The sequence below is a fragment of the Panthera tigris genome, chromosome E3, assembly GCF_018350195.1.
Source record: "Panthera tigris isolate Pti1 chromosome E3, P.tigris_Pti1_mat1.1, whole genome shotgun sequence".
NCBI lineage: Eukaryota > Metazoa > Chordata > Mammalia > Carnivora > Felidae > Panthera > Panthera tigris.
In genome coordinates this window covers 13,502,501-13,520,796 of record NC_056675.1, presented here as the reverse complement: position 1 = coordinate 13,520,796, position 18,296 = coordinate 13,502,501, and the positions used below count along the sequence as shown (strand labels likewise).

General features: G+C 44.0%; 1 protein-coding gene across 6 annotated transcripts in view; it reads right to left on the bottom strand.

The window, feature by feature from the left end:
* Positions 1-18,296, bottom strand: part of AUTS2 (activator of transcription and developmental regulator AUTS2) — a 1,113,014-nt gene that overhangs the window by 323,240 nt on the left and 771,478 nt on the right. The gene's annotated exons all lie outside the window — the stretch shown is intronic.

Sequence of the window (18,296 nt, the reverse complement as noted above, 5' to 3'; positions counted from 1 at the left end):
AATCTGGCCGCAGGACTAAGGTGCATCAAGGTCATTCACTGGGATTCGGAGCAAATTGATATCTTAATGGAGACCTTCTACCTTCAGCTAATGTGAATGGTTGTATCTCTCCCGATGCTTTTGCACAGGAAAAGAGGTAAGCCTCCGGACACTGTATTCGCTCATTTGGACTTTGGAAGAAACACAGTGGGCAGAGCTCACCAGTTTGTGATGGCTGCCTTTTCTGTGGCTTAGAGGCCCAGAGAAAAGAGGGAATATTCCCTACAACAAACACACCAATGATAAGAAGAGGTCAGGGAAATAAATCAGCAATATGGGCAAAGAAATCTGTTTTCAGACAGTAGAGTCACATTGTAGCTAACTGACCCCAAATGCCAACTGGTCAGCTAAGTTTGGGATAAGCAAAGAACGAGAGTTAACTCAAAACTTGGGCTTCTTCATTAGAGGCAAAGGGGGAAAAAATAAAACCACATTTTCTTTTTAAACCAAGAGTGTTTGTTACCCATTTGATTTCAAAAGGGGGGGGGGATGTATTCTGTCACAGTAAACGTGCAACGGATAAAAATATTCATTCATTCACTCAAAAGTCCTTGATGAGCACTGCTAAGCCAGACAGATACTCAACCAAGCAGGACGCAGGACTGGCCCTAAGGTAGCTTTCAGTTTAGCAGCAGAGGGAAAGCTATAACACTAACACTGAGCAGAGGCGTGGTGTGATGAGAGCTATAGTCCATTAGGATGACTCTTCCCACGGGGCAGAGGAGAGACCATGAGCTGGGGTTGGGAAGAAGACATTGGTCACAGGTAACCAGTGTGGCAACCCTTACAACACCGTCTAAACCAGCATGACGCATGGTTTAAGAAAGGGAGGAACAGATGGCAGAGTAGTTCTGAAGGCAGAACCAATAGGACGTGGTAACACATGGATGCGAGAAGCAAGGAAGAGGGACGAGTCTCGGATGATGCCAAGGTTTTTAGTGTGGCCACCTGGACACGGGAGTTGATGTAGCTATGAACAGAAACAGAAAATAAATTTGCCTATACAGCAGTCACTACTGGCTAGATACCCATAGTCATTTGCAAGCCCCTTTCCCCTAGTCCGTAGCTTCTGACAGTTTGAGACTGAAAAGGCCAGATAGTCTCTCTTTTCCAACTTTGCTTATAGCTAAGGGTGGCCATAAGACACACCGTTGGCTGAGACTTGAGGAAATGTCTGCTGAGGGTTCTGAAAAAATTTTTTTCTCCTCAAAAAAGAAGAAAAGCAAGAAGCACTTGCCTCTTGCCTCTGAACACGACGGAACGAGGATGTGACGTCTGGATCTGTGGTAGCGACTTTGCAAAAATGAGGCAAAAAGCCCAAGTACTAAAACAAGAGAGCGGGGCCAAGAAATGGCCTGGCACAATGGGGCCACTTGAACCAACCTAAGAGCAGCCTGCCTCTGGACATTTTTGTTCAGGTAACAGTAAGTTACCTTATTGTTTAAGAACCACCATTAGAGTGCTTTCCATCGAAAGTAACCAAAACTCCATCCGAACGGACAGCGTGCTATTATAAGACATAACTTGGGGACTGCTTCCTCTTTGTAGCTTACACTCTCTACTGTAGGTATTTAGGAACTCACAGCACAAACTTACAGACTGGAGGGCTCTAACCTTCCACTGTCCTCGCCGGCTCGTCAATGCCATAGGGTTATCAGAGTTTTAGTGACCGTGCTTTATCCCAGTACGACTGCACTGTTTTCAACCAGGCTTCCAAACTGAGAAGGTCTAAACTTCCTTTTGCCTGATGAGTAATTTCTCTATTCTGAGAAGTCCAAAGAGGCTAGATGAAGACTTTGAAGGCCTAGAACAACAGACAGATGAGGTTCTGTTCTCCCGATTGTGTGACTTTTCCGTTGCCTTTGCTTAGGCTTTTGTTGGGGTTCCTAAGTTACGGGCGCAGTTTCAAGAGTGACAAGGCATCATTCAGGACGGCGTGGAAGAGAGAAGCGTATTTTGCCAGGCAGACTCCTCTCCCCAGATGATCCCAGCTCGCCTCAAGAGGCAACCAGTGACAGCTGAAGGCTGTGGCATGGCACTTGCCCATGTCCCCAAGGACTGGTGTGCAGGGGGAAGAAGGAGTGGGGCGCCTGGAAAAGAACTACCGCTGTCCGTGCCCAGCCCCCACCCCTACCGATCCTAACAGCGGTATGTCCCTGGGAATGGTTATTTCTATCAAAGTGTTAAGCTTTCTGCTTTCCAACAGTCCAGTTCTAATTTCAAGGTCCACTTAATTCTGCATCAAGTAATTACTGATATACCCAGAAGCACCTTGTCTCCAGAGTTAAGCATATGGTGAAGAACTGAGACCTACTGGTATCCATTATGGAAGCAGCACGGATGCCAAGCCGATTAAAAATGCTCAGGCTCCCCACACAACATGCCGGGTGAGTGACAGCTCCTCGACAAGGCCGGTCGCAGAGTCTGCCAAAACAGTCTCTGCTGCACTGGGGCCCACATGGTGCGCTGAGAAAACAGTTCCATTTCTGGTATTAAATTCCCATACTGACCCGAGGACTTTGCCGTGAGCTCAGCAGGAGCGCACCATCCAATTTACAGCTCCGCTCTCCGGAGCCTCGAGTGCCAGCCCCTGGCAGAGACGGATGATGGTCAACCCCTCCAGCTCATAAATTATGCAAAGGCAATAAATGCACTCAGCAAACAGCGCCTAACGCTTGCCTAGCCTGGCTCCTGACACACTCTGTAAAAAGCCAGAAGTTCGACACATACAAGAGGTCTATTCCACTCATAAAGGGGGTTTGTTGACAACCCCAGACGGAACGCGAGCCACAGTCCTAAGGAGTCTTTCTGCTTCGCTGGCAGCCGTTTATGGGCCGGCTTTATGAAAAGGAGAGGCTGTTTTATAGAGTCAGTGCGGGCAGAATTCATGGGCTCAAATTCACATTTAATACACTGTACGGCTTTTACACCCCAGGTTCAGTACATTGTGGATTTGGGGCCAAATGATTCCTGGTCTCGAAAGGTTAAAAGAAGAAGTGTCTGCTCCCCAATCCCTAGATACCCACTCCAATTTACAAGAGTTCACGCCGAGCCACCTCCTGATTCAGGTGTATGTTCTGCATGAGGCTGGAAAATGGGAAAGGCATGTCGAATGCAGAAACAGAGTCCCCGCTGATTTGACCATTTTAAGCATTTTGACACCAGGGTCCCGCATTGGTTTATTAGCAAACAGGTTGCACGCTAACAACCAGCTTGAGGTGACAGAGTACTCCCCATGACTAGACTTCAAAGCCCTTTGTGAAAAGCTGGAAATATTTTCCTCCGTTTTAAAAGCAAGAAATGAAAAGGAACAAGGGGGCCTTCCCCCCCAGATGGGAGAGAATTCTTGGTCACTGAGCCTTCAGACACACATGTGAGCCAAACCCGCACAGACAAAAGAGGGAGACAGGAGCATGAAATCCAAGCCACATGCCTCAAAGGCAGAACTCAGAAAGGGCCTAGTGCCTGAGCACAGCACTTCCGGTGACTGGAACCCAACCCCACTCAACTTCACCATCTGTTCCCTCTGGTTTCACAAATTAGAAGTGAGCCTTCTGGGGGCAACTCTCCCTTTTGCACTAAGTCCCACCCTTTAAACACTTCAACCCACCCACGCACCCACCCACCCAGTATTTTCTCCTTTTACAAATTAATGCATATTTTATTGAACAGAATTTAAAAATCACCCACGAACCTGCTGCCCATAGGTAGACAGCTAATACGTCTGTAGAATTCTTTCCAGTCTTTCCTCCATCCTTCACATACACATTTGAAGAAATGAAAATGAATTCCTACTACTTGTACCCTTCTTTGTTTTCATATAATGTGTCAAATATTTTGTTCAATGAGTCAAATTTACCCTGTCACATCACTTTTTTTTTTTTTTTTTAAAGGCTGCGCTGCGGGGCAGCTGGATGGCTCCGTCGGTTAAGCATCTGACTCTTGATTTCGGCTCAGGTGGTGATCTCGCAGTTTGTGCGATCGAGCCCCATGCTGACTGCACAGAGCCCGCTTGGGATTCTCTCTCCCTCTCTCTCTGTCCCTCCCCGCCCCCATAAATAAATAAATAAACCTAAAAATAAGTATATGTGTGTGTGTGTGTGTGTGTAAAAGGCTGTGCTGCAATCCACCGTATGGATTGTAAATAACCTAGTAAGGAAATTCCCTCGTGCTGCTATTCGGATTGTTTCGACTGAACATATTGGCATTTTCCCCTTGTACACATTCACCAATACTGCTCTTCCCTAGTATCTCCTCATGGCTCTTCCTTCTCTGCATATCCCTTAATTTCACTGTCCCCCCAGAGTTGAACCTGCAGTTCCACTGTTTGTCTGTGATTTCCTGGAGAGCCCTTAGAGTCCCCTAGTTCCGTCTACCATGTATATATTGAGACTAAAACATCTCTGTGCCCACCACCTGCCAGCTACGTGACTCTGGGAGAATCATTTCAATTCTCTGCATCTCAGTTTACTTATCTGTAAAATGTGGGTACTAACGGCATGTCCCCCAAAGGAAGGGGAGAAGAGAACAAGTGAACACGTGTAAATGGTTCGGACAACACACGGCACAGAGTTGGCGTAGGCAGTAAGTGTTAACTTACTAAAGTACGTTTTTGCTCGCTACATCCCCTTCCCAAAGCCCTGCAAACACCTCAGACCCGAGCATCCACCTAAATCCAGACTCGCCCTCGTTTGCTTGCCCCAAGTCCGCCCCTCTCCCGCTGGTATTATCTTCTTCGTATCTATCCCACTCCCCTTATCTTCTTGGTAATGCTGTTGCACGTGCAGTCTCAGCGAAGAGTCTGGACACTTCCCGCGGCAAGGCAAACTCTTCACGGAGCCTCCGACTCCCGACACCCAGCCGCTCCTCCAGCACAGTGCATGTCAAGCTTTCTGCGGAGAAGGACCATTTGTTTTTGTTTTGTTTTCCTTAATTTCCAATACATTGTAGAATATAATAAAAAATAAATTGCTAGGAATGTGAAAAAGAAAAGCAAAGACATGTGTGTGTGTGTGTGTGTGTGTGTGTGTGTGTGTGTGTGTGTTATTATTAGATTTAAGGGATAGGAAATTACTCTACTGAATTGCTATAAAAGTTTCCAAATGCTTATTCTCAGCTGCCACGCCGATCCCCCAGTAGACGGTTAACCAAGAACTCAGGGCGTGGCCTGGGTGTGCGCCCACACTTGGAGTAGCACTATCTTAACACACCCCTGGTTGTTGCCACACTCAGGCACAACTGGTCACACCCTCAGGATTTATCATCTTTGCGCTTTTCAGTTCCCTCCACCTGGAATTCTGGTTCTCCAAGTTCCTACCTAAAAATATTTCATGTGTCTTTGTAAATTAATTCTGGTTCTCCAAGTTTCTACCTAAAAATGTTTAATTTGCCTTTGCAAACCCAGTTCCCTTAGAATCTTCTAATATGAATTAGGAATTCTTAGAATTACAGTACTCTTCTTAGAATTAATTGTTCTGTCTCCATCTCTTACAAAATTATATTTTCACTGTTTGCCACAAGACACATCCGTACTACAGAGTTAGCTCTGAGTAGGTAAGAGATAGTGTCTTGGGACGTGAAAGGTGCTCACATTGATAAGTTCACCTCATTCTTCTTTAGAATTCTTCAAACAGTGGCTGATTCCAGGTTACATAAGAAACTATGATTTTGAAAAAACAAGTAATTCCAAAGAAAGAAGGTACAGGAAATAATGACTAACTCCACTGCTTAATTCAGCGGGGTGTATGTTTGAGCACAGGGGGCAGTGTTAAAATCATTAGCAGAGCCTAGAGTTGGGGCCAAGAAGGAAATACCTTCCATTAAAAGGCCCAGACAAGACACGATTATGATTTTGTTGTACTTCCTCAAAAGCAAACATTTCTCATTTCCATTTGGGAATCTCAATATCTGTGTTTTAAGACGCTGATCCAAATCGAAATAAGTCAAGGTCTGCGACATCTCTCCGCCTCATTCGGAATGAAGGAACAAGATGGAATTCTAGGTACCTCGTGATGGAATGCATTCTTAAGCAGAAAGTGGCAATCATTGAATATATCACATACAATGACATTGAGGAGGGCATTGCTCTCTATTCTGCTCAATGGACCTTGCTGGAACAGTTATTTCGTATCTCAAATCCATTTATCATTGCCACCAAAGATGTCAGGGCTGAACACCATCACTGAACAAAGTTATTTTATTCTTCTTTCTGCCTAAAGGAAATAAGAGGAAAATGAGGGAGAACCCCAACTTGTAAACTACGGCATCTAACATCAAGTACAATTTAACTTTGCTGGTGACAAAACAAATCGATTTCCCTTTGGGGCAGGCGGTTTATCTAAGACTGTAAAGACATCCCTCACCTAAAAGCAATTTCAGAAGAAGCCACCTAGAGAAAACATGACACTTACTTTTTATTTAAAGAAGTAAACTAGCAGCACAGTGACTAGAAACATGCCCACCATCATCTTCCCATCCCTGCAATTCCTGGTACATGCAAAAACACGTAGTCATTCTGTGCCGCGTACGGCAACTCTGATGTTGTCTGTCTTCCGTCACTTCACAAAGCCCTCGTTTCACAATGTTTACACTGCTCTCCTATCGACTTTGGGCTTTAAGTGAAATTTAAAGCTATTGGGGACCTTGAAATAAAAAAGAATATTTTCATCCTGAAAATGGTTTACGGTATTCTTACCGATTGTAAAATGATGCCACTGGCCCTCTTCCTTTCCGCCTCAACAACAACTATACCCAATCAAATAAAATAGCTCTACAAAAGCGAAAGCATAATTGAAAGATTTGTTTGCCAAACAGTAACTTCAAAGATGAGAATAAAGCTTCTGACAGTCACAAAAAGAGCACATTAGAAAATAATGTAAGGTCTACCCATCTTTAACTGTGCAGGAGGTAGAGAGGAGAGCAAATCTTCAGAAGCTTCTGGAATTCTGTACTGGTGACCTGTTATTCCTATGGGGAGTTCTCAGAACCTGGCATTTTTGCAAGTTCTCAGCTTGAATGGGCCAGGACTCAAACGGCCAACGTGATCTGAGGGGGCTAGCGGAACACTTCTGATCCCCCTCCAGGGTCTCTCAGATGATCACACATTTTCATTCAACAAATACTTTTAAAGTGCCTATGGTGTTCTAGGTTCATTCTGACCACTCATTAGAAGGACAAATACACAGCCAGAAATCAAGCTGTCCAAATCTGAAGTTCTAAAGGTCACGACTTAATATTCAACATGGTTTTTTGTTTTTTTTTTTTTTTTCCTTTTTGGTCCTTTTTGTCACTTTCAAATCCAGGTATATTTCATAAAACAATCTGTATGTTGTAAATTTCCAGCTAGCTCATTAAAATATTGTTGGGCTTTTGGATGTGGAAGAAGTGGGTATTTCACAAATCTTTGGAGTTCAGCATTTTTTTCCCCTTTAAGAAGAAAGGAAGTCACACTTTGCCAAGTATAAACATACATAAACCCCAAAGATGAAATTTACTTAAAGCCCAGAGCCCACAAGCCTCAGTGGTTGCCAACATGAGAAAAATGAGTTTCTTGTCCAAAGGTAAAACTGACAGTCTAGGGCCGGGTGATTTGTAAACGATCTCTTTTAAGCTTAAGCAACAGATCCTTTGCCTCTTTGCCATTGATTTACTGATTCTAAGTCATCAATAGCATTAATCCGTACCTGCCTGGGGACCTATTACAAATGACTTTGAAGATGGTGTGAAGTAAGAGTTTATTACGAGACCACGGTATTATTACCAGGGAGACCTTCTCAGCTACGTTCGCTGGCAGTATTATATTTGTGACCCCCTGTGCAATCTTCCCTTTCCAGATCACAGCTGCTTGTTCCTTTGGGTGGGGCCTGAGCCCCCTGGGTTTGCTACAACTAAACCTTGGTTCTTTTCAGAGTCCTGTGTGAGCTAATAAAACCCCAATTTGCTGATGAGTAAAAAGGAAAAGCATGTTACGGGTTAAAATAATACAAGAGTCTATTTTTTCCGCTGTGTTGTGATCCATAGAAATCACCCTGAGCCTTTTCCCTTTCTTCTCTGCCTGGGAAGCCAATTGCTTTGATTGCAGTGATATGAGCTAGCTAAAATGACTTGCCCTTGCTTGTGAGGCAAATGGAACATGCTAATAGAACTTATCGCATTACCCGATGCAAAAGTGCCATAGCTCATTACTTTAAGATAAAAGGATATCATTGCAGACGGCAAGCAGAATTGACTTTCTGAGGCCCGGCTTGATGATGATTTAATCAACTGCTCTCTTTCACTTCTCATCTCTGCGCCTGTCGGTTTCACAGGTGCCGTTAAATGAGACACTCAGAAAGTGAGCGGAGGGAAAGAAATTGCTGTCATTACTTTTCAAGAAAGGAGGTATGCAAATTTTCGACAGAAAGATTGCGTTCATAATGGGCCTGGTAAAATACAAGGATCATGCTTGACAGGTGAGGGCAAGCCATTCGTATGTCCTTAAAGCGGAGCAGCGGTCCTCCTTTAGAAATGTGCTCGGTGAGAGAAACTACAAATGAGAGAGCAGGCGGGGCCGGGGCCCAGGCGGGGTAGAACCGCACAGGGTTGGCCCAGCTGGTATGGGTTCTAGAAAGGGGGAGGGAGCTTGCAGTCTTGAGGAAGCCAAAGCCAGATGAGCAGATAACAAAGCCCGGAAGCTCTTCGTCTGAACCAAAATGGCAACCAGCTCTTGCAAAGCACATCCTATTCTCTTTCACACATGGCCACGGGGCCAGTTTGCCTGGATTCAAGTCTTGGCTCTACCACTTACACTCTGTAGGACCTTAGGCAAGTAACTTAACCTTTCTGTGCCTCAGTTTCATTTTCTATCAAATGGGGCTATTGGCAGTACTAACTCCCACGGTGAAGAGCATTTGCCTTCATAAATATACAATAATGAAATATTATATATATATATGTCTATATACATGTATATGTATATCTCTCTCTATATCATTAAAAGGCATAGAACAGTGCCTGATCCATAGAAAGCACTCAACAGATGTCAAAAATCATGCATGCATTCATTCTTCAACAAAGACGGAGTAGTTTCAACAGAACACAATCCTTCACTGATTTTATGTACAGAAGTCTTGCTCCCTTGTCAGAGAGTGAGCTCCTCAGAGCACTCTGGTGGTCCCTGGAATCATCACAGGGCCTAGTGCAGTCTTAAGGACCCTAAAAGATGCTAATACCGATTTGATGATTTGTGGATCCCCCTCCCTCCCTCCTTTTATTTATTGTACGGGTCCGATACTGCACATAGAGCACAAACCCTTAGAGGAATCTCCTCGTGGCGTAGGAAATCCGTCTCGAGTTGGGATCGCCGGGTGCCCTAGCGAGGGGAAGGAACAGACAGTCTGGCCTGAACCACCTTCAGGAAGGCACAACGGATCTGAATAGATTAAATGATCAGGGTAGTACGAACAGAGATGTTTTTTCATCCACTTCGCTTTCAATAGGTAATTGTTCTATTTTCTCCAACACTCAAAGTAAAAGCATCTTTCTTAAAGTGCCTGTGCCTCCGAGTTCTTTTTCCCCAGGTGATGAAAGTGCTGCAAACCACTCTTCCTTCCGGCCCCCAAGGTTGGGAGGCACTGCATGTGAGGCACTGCTTCCCATGCTAAGTGGCACCTACACGATTCAATTTCTGGCCAAAGGGACAGCGTCCACCTCAGGCAAAGGGAGCCGGAGAAGAGTAGTTCTTAGCTGTCTCTTTTGGGGAAGGCTTCCTGAAGATGAAGTGCATTTCACATCTTAGCTCTGCAGCATGGCTCCCGCATGGTAGGGATTCTCCATGGGAACTCTCTTAGAGCACCTTTCCCCCTAGAAGAGCCAGCCTACAGCCCACCGCTCATTAAGAGAACGTTCTGACAACGGCCCTGGGAGGGAAGTGTTACGGCCCCTCCATTTTCAAGAGGAGAAGTTAAGGCTTCCGGTGGCACAGGCAGTACTTGAACCCAGTTCCGTCCTCCAAAGTTCATGTTCCCAACAAGTACGACCTAGCGCTGCTCGCTCTCCCACGCTCTATGCAAAGACACTCCTTGAAAAACATCTTTCGGATCAACGGCTGGGCTGTGGGTGGAGGCGGGCCGAACGGAAGAGGCTGAAATAACCCTAAGCGGCAGTGACTGCAGCAGGTGGCCACATTTCTACCCCACTGCAGACAGCTCTCCCTAAAGACGAGGGCCTGGTACAGCACCAGGCTCAGGGAAGGGCGCCAGGTTCAAGTTCCGATCCCCCCAACTCAGCAACCACGTGGTCTGGGGAAAGACACTAAACATCTTCGAGCCTACCTTTCTTGTTTTTTACCCTGTCAATGGAAATGATACATACTCCACAGAATTTTTGTTAGGATTCAATGAATTCAAACATTTGAAAGCAGCCAGAGAGAAATACTAATAGTTTTACCTTTTCTGTCTACTTCGTGAAAGAAATGCTATGTCATACACAGAAATAAGATGGCAATAGTTGTTTAACTGTTGGATTTAATTTCTATTTTTTATGTTTATTTTTGACAGAGAGAGAGAGAGAGAGAGAGAGAGAGAGAACACGTGTGCAGGCTGGGGCTCAAACTTGCGATCCGTGAGATCATAACCTGAGCTGAAGTCGGACGTTTAACCAACTGAGCCACCCAGGTGCCACAGATTTAATTTCTTTATAATTTTACTGCCAGACAGGAGATCATATTCTGCAAGAAATCACGCTTGTGAGGTGTTTGAAGACTCACTACTCTATTACACAGAAAGAGAGACAACAACCCAAACAGACAAGCAAACAGAAACTATCATTCCCTCTCAAAGTAGAATAGCAAATGGTTTTATTTCATTGATAAAATACAGGCATGTCTGGGGAGATATTGCAGGCTTGGGTCCACACCACTGCAATAAAATGAATATCGAAATAAAGTGAGTCAAATGAAATTTTTGGTTTCCCAGTGCATATAAAAGTTACATTTACACTACCCTGTAGTCTATTACATGTGCAATAGTACTGTGTCCAAAAAACCCCCAACATACACACCCTTAGTTAATAAATACTTTATTGCTAAAAAATGTTGGCCATCATCTGAGCTTTCAGTCACTTATAATCTTCTTGCTGGTGGAGGGCATCACCTTGGTGTTGATGGCTGCTGACTGATCAGGGTGGTGGCTGTGGCCATTTCTTATAAGACGATAATGAAGTTGGCCCCATCAACAGACTCTTCCTATCACGAACAAATGATTTCTCTGTAGCACGTGACGCTGTCTGACAGCATTTCATCCACAGGAGAACTAGGTTTAAAACTGGAGTCGATCCTCTCAAACCCTGTTGCTGCTTAATTGATTACTTTTGAGGGCTAGTCTACGTTCTTTGTGGTCATTTCAACGATCTTCAGAGAGTCTTCCCCAGGGGTAGATCCCATCTCAAGACACCACTTTCTTTGCTCATCTGGAAGGAGCGACTCCCCTTCCATTCAAGTCTGATCACGAGGCTGCAGCGTGAAGTCCCATTTGCGGGCCCCACTTCTGATCCCAGTTCGCCCACTGTTCCCACCACACGTGCAGCTACTTCCTCCCGAAGTCTTGAACCCCTCAACGCCATCCACGAGGGTCGGATCAACTTCTTCCAAACTCCCGTTAGGGTTGATATTTTGGCTTCTTCCTATAAATCACGAATATCTCTATTGCCACGGAGAATGGCGAATCCTATCCAGAGAGGTTTCAATTTACTTTGTCCAGATCCAACAGAGAAAACACTACCTAGGGCAGCTACAGCCTTACAGAATGTATTGCTTAAATAGTAGGACTTGAAAGTCGAAATGGCTCCTTGATTCATAGGCTGTAGAATGGATGCTGTGTTAGCAGGCATGGAAATAACATTAATCTCATCGTACATCTCCATCAGAGCTCTTGCGTGACCAGGTGCATTGTCAACGAGCAGTCCTATTTTGAAGGGAATCTGATTTTCTGAGCAGTAGGTCTCAACAGTGGGCTTAAAATATTCAGTAAACCATCTGTAGACCGATGTGCTGTCATCTATCCTTTGTTGTTCCATTTATAGAGCACGGGCAGAGTAGATTCAGCAAAATTCTTAAGGGTCCTAAGATTTTTGTAATGGTAAATGAACACTGGCTTCAACATAAAGTCACCAGCTGTGTTAGCCACTAACCAGAGAGTTGGCCTGTCCTCTGAAGCTCTGAAGTCAGGCACTGACATCTCCTGTCTAGCTACGCAACTCCTCTCAACGGCATCTTAGAAGGCTGCTCCATCTACGTTCAAAGTCTATCATTTGGTGTAGCCACCTTCATTAATGATCTCAGCTAGAGGTTCTGGATAATTTGCCGCTGCTTGTGACTCAGCATTTGCTGCTGCACCTTGAAAGTTTATGTTATGGAGCCAGCCTCTCCTTAAACCTCGTGACTGACCTCTGCTAGCTTTAAACTTTTCTTCTGCAGTTTCCTTACCTCTCCCGGCCTTCACAGAATTGAAGAGAGCTAGGAGCTTGCTCTAGATTGGGCTCTGTCTTAAGGAGATGTTGTGGTCGGTTTGATCTTCTCTCCAGACCATTCAAACTTTCTCTGTCAGCTATCATTCATGTGCTCCTTAGAAGAGCACTTTCAACTTCCTTCAAGAACTTTTCCTTTGCGTTTACAACCTGGCTAACTGTTTAGTGCAAGGGTTTTGGCCTATCTTGGCTTTAGACATGCGTTTTCCCGAAGCTTAATCATCTGTAGCTCTTTATTTAAAGTGAGAGATTTATAACTCTTCCGGAAGCATCTAGAGGCCACTGTAGGGATATTAATTGGCCTAATTTCAAAATCACTGTGTCTCAGAGAGTAGGAAGGCCCAAGGAGAGGGAGAGAGATGGGGGAAAGGCCAGTTAGTGGAGGAGTCAGAACACACACAACCTTCATCTATCAAGTTTGCCGTCTGATTGTTTGTGGCACCTCAAAACAATCACAATAGTGACACCGAAGATCACTGATTACAGATCGCCATTACAAATGTAATACTAATGGGAGCACCTAGCTGGCTTGGTCAGAAGAGTGTGCAACTCTTGATTTCAGGGTCGTGAGTTCAAGCCCCAAGCTGGGTGTGGAGATTACCTAAATAAATGAACTTTAAAAAAAAAGCCCAAATATAAAAATAAAGAAAATGTTTGAAATGCCGTGAGAAAACCCAAAATATGACAGATAAATGAAGTGAGCAAATGGCACTGGAAAAATGGCACCGAAAGACGTGCTCCATTTAGGGTTGCCGCAAACCTTCAATATATGTAAAACACCGTATCTGTGAAACACAATAAAGAGAAGTGCAATAAAATGAAGTATGGTTCATTTTTACCAACAAGGAAATACACTTTAGGATTCAATTTTCTAAGTGTTCCTTTAGGTTCCCGATGCACATTCTTTTGGGTGGATATGGTCTGGATTTATTCCAGGAATAGGAGCCAGTAACCTGTGTATAGGGACTAAAGTAAAATGGATAGATTTAAGAGCTGGGAGTCTACACCTGTAGGTTATGCAGAGTGCTGTAACGACTTACGGGCTTCGTCATTAGTGAGATGTTCATTCAAATTCAAACTGGCCAAATAAATAAATAGACAGATAGGATGGATATCGAAAATAACATGTGATGATGGGTACAACTCGGAAGCCAGCCATTTTGGAATCTGTCTAGAGATTCTGACCAATCAGGATTAGGAGCTACTTGAATAGCCTTTACACAGAATTTACATATATGCAAGGCCTACCTAAGGATTGATCTAATAAAACCAACCAAGAGAGTTACCTTGGGAAGAGATAAAACTTCTTAGAGCATTAAGGCTGGTAACTGTATACACAGGGAGTAGTTGAGAGAATATGACTAAAATGCCTGGCACTTAGGAGTCACACTCAGCAAACAGTCCAACGGACTACTACTCCTCTCGGAAATGCCTGTTCTCTCTCCCACATATATGGGAGCTTCCTCTGACTTCACTGGCCAGAGGTCCACTGCTGATTTCCAGCATCTTCAACACTGTGGTCAGAGTTTGCTTATATTCTGTTCTTCCTAAATCTGACACCTAAAAGGCGCTCAAGGAACATATGTGAAAGAATGAATTCATAAATTATGTTAGCAAACAATCTGAAGGAAGGTGTCATGGGAACTGTTTAATTGAGGAGTCAAGAAATAAATGGGGATGGAGGTCGCCTGGGTGGCTCAGTGGGTTAAGCCTCCGACTTTGACTCAGGTCATGATCTCACAGTTTGTGGGTTTGAACCCTGCATTGGGCTCTGTGTTGACAGCTCAGAGCCTGGAGCCTGCTTCAGATTCTGTGCTTCCCTCTCTCTCTCTCTTTCTCTCTCTGCCCTTCCCCCGCTTGTTCTCTCTTTCTCTTTCAAAAATAAATAAACATAAAAAAAAAAAAAAGAAATATACAGGGGTGATGGAAAGAACACTAAGGTGTTTGGAAGCGTGGGTGTCTGAGTGTGTGTACAAGAAAGACATGGAAATAATTTCAAGGTAAAAGAAAATCTGAAGAAAATAACAGCACACATTTGAAGAAATCCAATTTTAAGGTTATTCCTTTAAGAAAATCAGGAAAATCGGGGCACCTGGGTGGCTCAGTCAGTTAAGCGTCCAACTTTGGCTCAGGTCATGATCTCCAGGTTCGTGGGTTCGAGCCCCGCATCACGCTCTGTGCTGACAGCTCAGAGCCTGGAGCGTGCTTCAGATTCTAAGTCTCCCTCTCTCTCTGCCCCTCCCCTGCTTGTGCTCTGAATCTTTCTCTCTCTCTCAAAAATAAATAAACACTTAAAAAGTTTTCTTTTTAAAATAAAAAAAGAAAGAAAATCAGGAAAATCAAAATCCTAAGGTATTTCCTTTTACATTTGGCTCACTTCAAGCCAAGTGAAGCAACTGGAATTGAACAGGAAAAGGGAGAGCGGTGCTCTCATGCTGACAGACATAATGGCCACATTGTCAACTTCCCACCCATCAGACTTTGTGTTCTGTTTGTTTAAAATGCAAGACAGTGAAAAGCGTAGCTAATGGGTTAGAAATATGGCTGGAGACAAAGTGATTTACAAATGTAAGAGGGTGGTTCGGGAAGATCCAAAGACATGGTGGGCCGTCATTCTACAGGATCCAAAAACTGATTTCGCTTTCTTTTCCTATCACTTTCGCCCCTCTTAGAATCCATCATGTTCGTAATGGGCATTTTAAATTAAATTGTACCTAAAAACAGTCTTTATTTTAGGATGGCTTGAAAACCTAGTCTTACAAATCATAAACAAGGAAGGGTAGGATTACTATAAATTGTCTGCAAGAAAATACAAATCGCCAAGATAAAAACACCCACTGGTCTGCCAGTCTCAAGTTTCCTGTTTTGACATACTATATGCAGTAATTTGGTACCCACAATCTCTTATTAGAAGATGAATGTGCTATTTCTCTGAATGCTGCAATTACAATAATTGAATTTAAAATGGGGATTGAGTTTCTCTATTTGGAGGAAAAGAATAATTGTGTATTTCTGATTAAAATCAAGGGGACTGAAGAGAGGTTGTACAAATTCCAGCTTCAGTCTCCCTGAGTGACTCCTTATGAGGCCAGAGAAAAGAAACATTCAAAAGCAGAGAAATGGACCAGCACCTCAGCAGCAGGCACTGTCTTTGGCCTCATTTGCTTTGTCTCCTGGCCTTCCGTCACGATGCCCTTGTGACAGAGGCAATCAGGGCACCAGGCCATTGTTACATTTTAAATGGCAGCCACGCTGGAGTTTCCCACTGTGTCAAAAATTAAGAGTTAAAATGCAAGAAAAACAAACATCTCTTGGTGCTGAAAACCCCTGACCCCTTTCAGACTGCCAACATTTTGGAGTAGTTTTTATTTCTTCTTTGTAGGCCCTCTCCTCTGGGCGGGGGAAATATAATGGCAGAAAGAGTAGGGTGAGAAGGAAACTAATGTTATTTTCCAGAGGCCTCAGCTTCTTTTGTTTCTACCAAAAAATTACATAAAAATCCACCTTTAAGGTGCAGATGTAAGAAAGGAAAAGGGGACCGAGAAAGAAGAGGGCTCTCTTGCCCTACCAATGCCTTTTTATTTTATTTTTTGATGGTACCATTCAGTCTCCTGAAATCCCCATCGGTCCAAATGTGAAGGGGAAATGGAGTCTTACAAGTCCTCATAAATATTCCTTAAAATATAGTTTCCTAAGAAAAGAGAACATTTGTTTCTAGCACAAAATGACCCAGGGGTTGTCCCTTTATGCCGTTTCTTTCTTTCTTTCTTTTTTTTTTTTTTTTAGTGGCTTTAATGGCTTTATTGAGCTCTAACGTACAGGAATAAACTAGCCATATTTAAAAGGCACTATAGGATACATTTGTACACATGTACACACCCATGAAACCATCACCGCAATCAAGACAGTGAACACATCCACAGCCCTCAGAAGTCTCCTCGTGCTCCTTTGTTAATCCTGCTCTCCCCTCTCTGCCCATACCGCTCTCCCCCCAACTGATCTGCTTTCTGTCACTACAGATTAGTTTGTATATTTTCTAGAGTTTTATATAAATGGAATCATACAGTATGTGCTCTTTCTGCCTGGTTTCTATCATTCACTGCTTACTATTTGGACTCCTAATTAAAAGGGAGCCTCCTAACTCCAGAGCAGAAAGCAGCCCGTAGAGGCTGCCATGGCCAGGGTTTACTGTCATCCCCCAGGAACAGGACCGATTACTGGGTCTTACTTTATTCTTACGCTTTATTATGTACTTCAGTAATCAATAAGCATTTCTATGGCAGCGGGTTTATTTTACTCTATAAATCCAAGGAGGAGAGAATGATATTAAGACATCAGTATGGATGGGCTCTGCTGCTCTGTAACACTATGAGGAGAATGCGAGCAACAGATTTAAATCTAAGAAGGTTACAGAGCAGTCACAGCCCCTGGCTGGATGGCAGGAATCGTAAAAGACTCAGGCAAGATCTACAGCGATGCACTGTGAGCCAATGGGACTCTCCGAGCAAAAAAACCCAAACTGAATAGGCATGCTGGTCGTCTACCCAGAAAAGAATTATAAGCACTGGCTTGAGTGGAATGCGAAGAGCCCCTCTCAAAAATCCAAACTATTTCTTAACAGAGGAAATAAAAAGGTAGCGAGCCAATGTTGATTGCAGGTTGACTGTGTAGAACGCTCACTCAGGTTTAGGAACGAGGCTGTTCCACAGTCACTTGGCAGTCCCGGGAGGCTCTTAATTCTCTCCCCGGCAGCTCTTGGCCCCAGGGCTCTGCGGGAATGATCACCGGAGCATCTCTTTCTCTAGCTAGCCCTCGGAGACTCATTCTTCCTTCCAAAAGCAGAGAGGTCAGTTCATGGGAGAGGAAATAGAAATGGCTAATCAACATGAAAAAAAGTGCTCAACTTCAGTAATCATCAAAGAAATGCAGATTAATTCTTTTTCTAATCTATCACTGTTGAAAAAAAATGTAAACGCCGATACGCGATGTTGGCGTGGTTGTGGTGAGGCGGACACTCGTCCACTTCTGGAGCAACGTCTCTTTCCTACCGGGAAGATGATTCTGTGATACGCATCAAGAACCTCAACGTTTTTCGTACTAGTTAGCTCAGCTCTTCTCTGCCATATATTTATCCAAAATGGAGCAAAAATGTCTATAGAAATTTGTTTACAAATTTTGTCAGGCAGTTAAGAAACAACCCAGAAGTACCTTATATGGCCAATGTCAGCACATAGGAAAAGCAAGGAAATATGCTATGATGCACTTGATATACATTGCCTTCTTTAACACTGTAACACCTCCCCCCACCCTCCCCACACCCGACTGTGTAGGTTTTAGAATTCCAATTTTACAGTGAGAAGGTGAGAATTGAAGAATTAAGTAAGTTGCCAAGAGTCACATACTTGTAAGAAGCTCCAGGCACTTGAACCAAGGTATTTCTAAATCTCTGTCCAATACAGTCCAAAACAGGCTTCATGAACGTAAATATCCCCAAACTGGGGACCAGATCTGTGCGTCAGCATCATGCTCACCCATAAAAATAAGGTTCCTAAGGAATGTCGTTAAAATGGAAAACTGATCTGGGGTGCCTGGGTGGCTCAGTCGGTTGAGCGTCCGACTTCGGCTCAGGTCATGATCTCACAGTCTGTGGGTTCGAGCCCCGCATCGGGCTCTGTGCTGACAGCTCAGAGCCTGGAGCCTGTTTCAGATTCTGTGTCTCCCTCTTTCTCTGACCCTCCCCTGTTCATGCTCTCTCT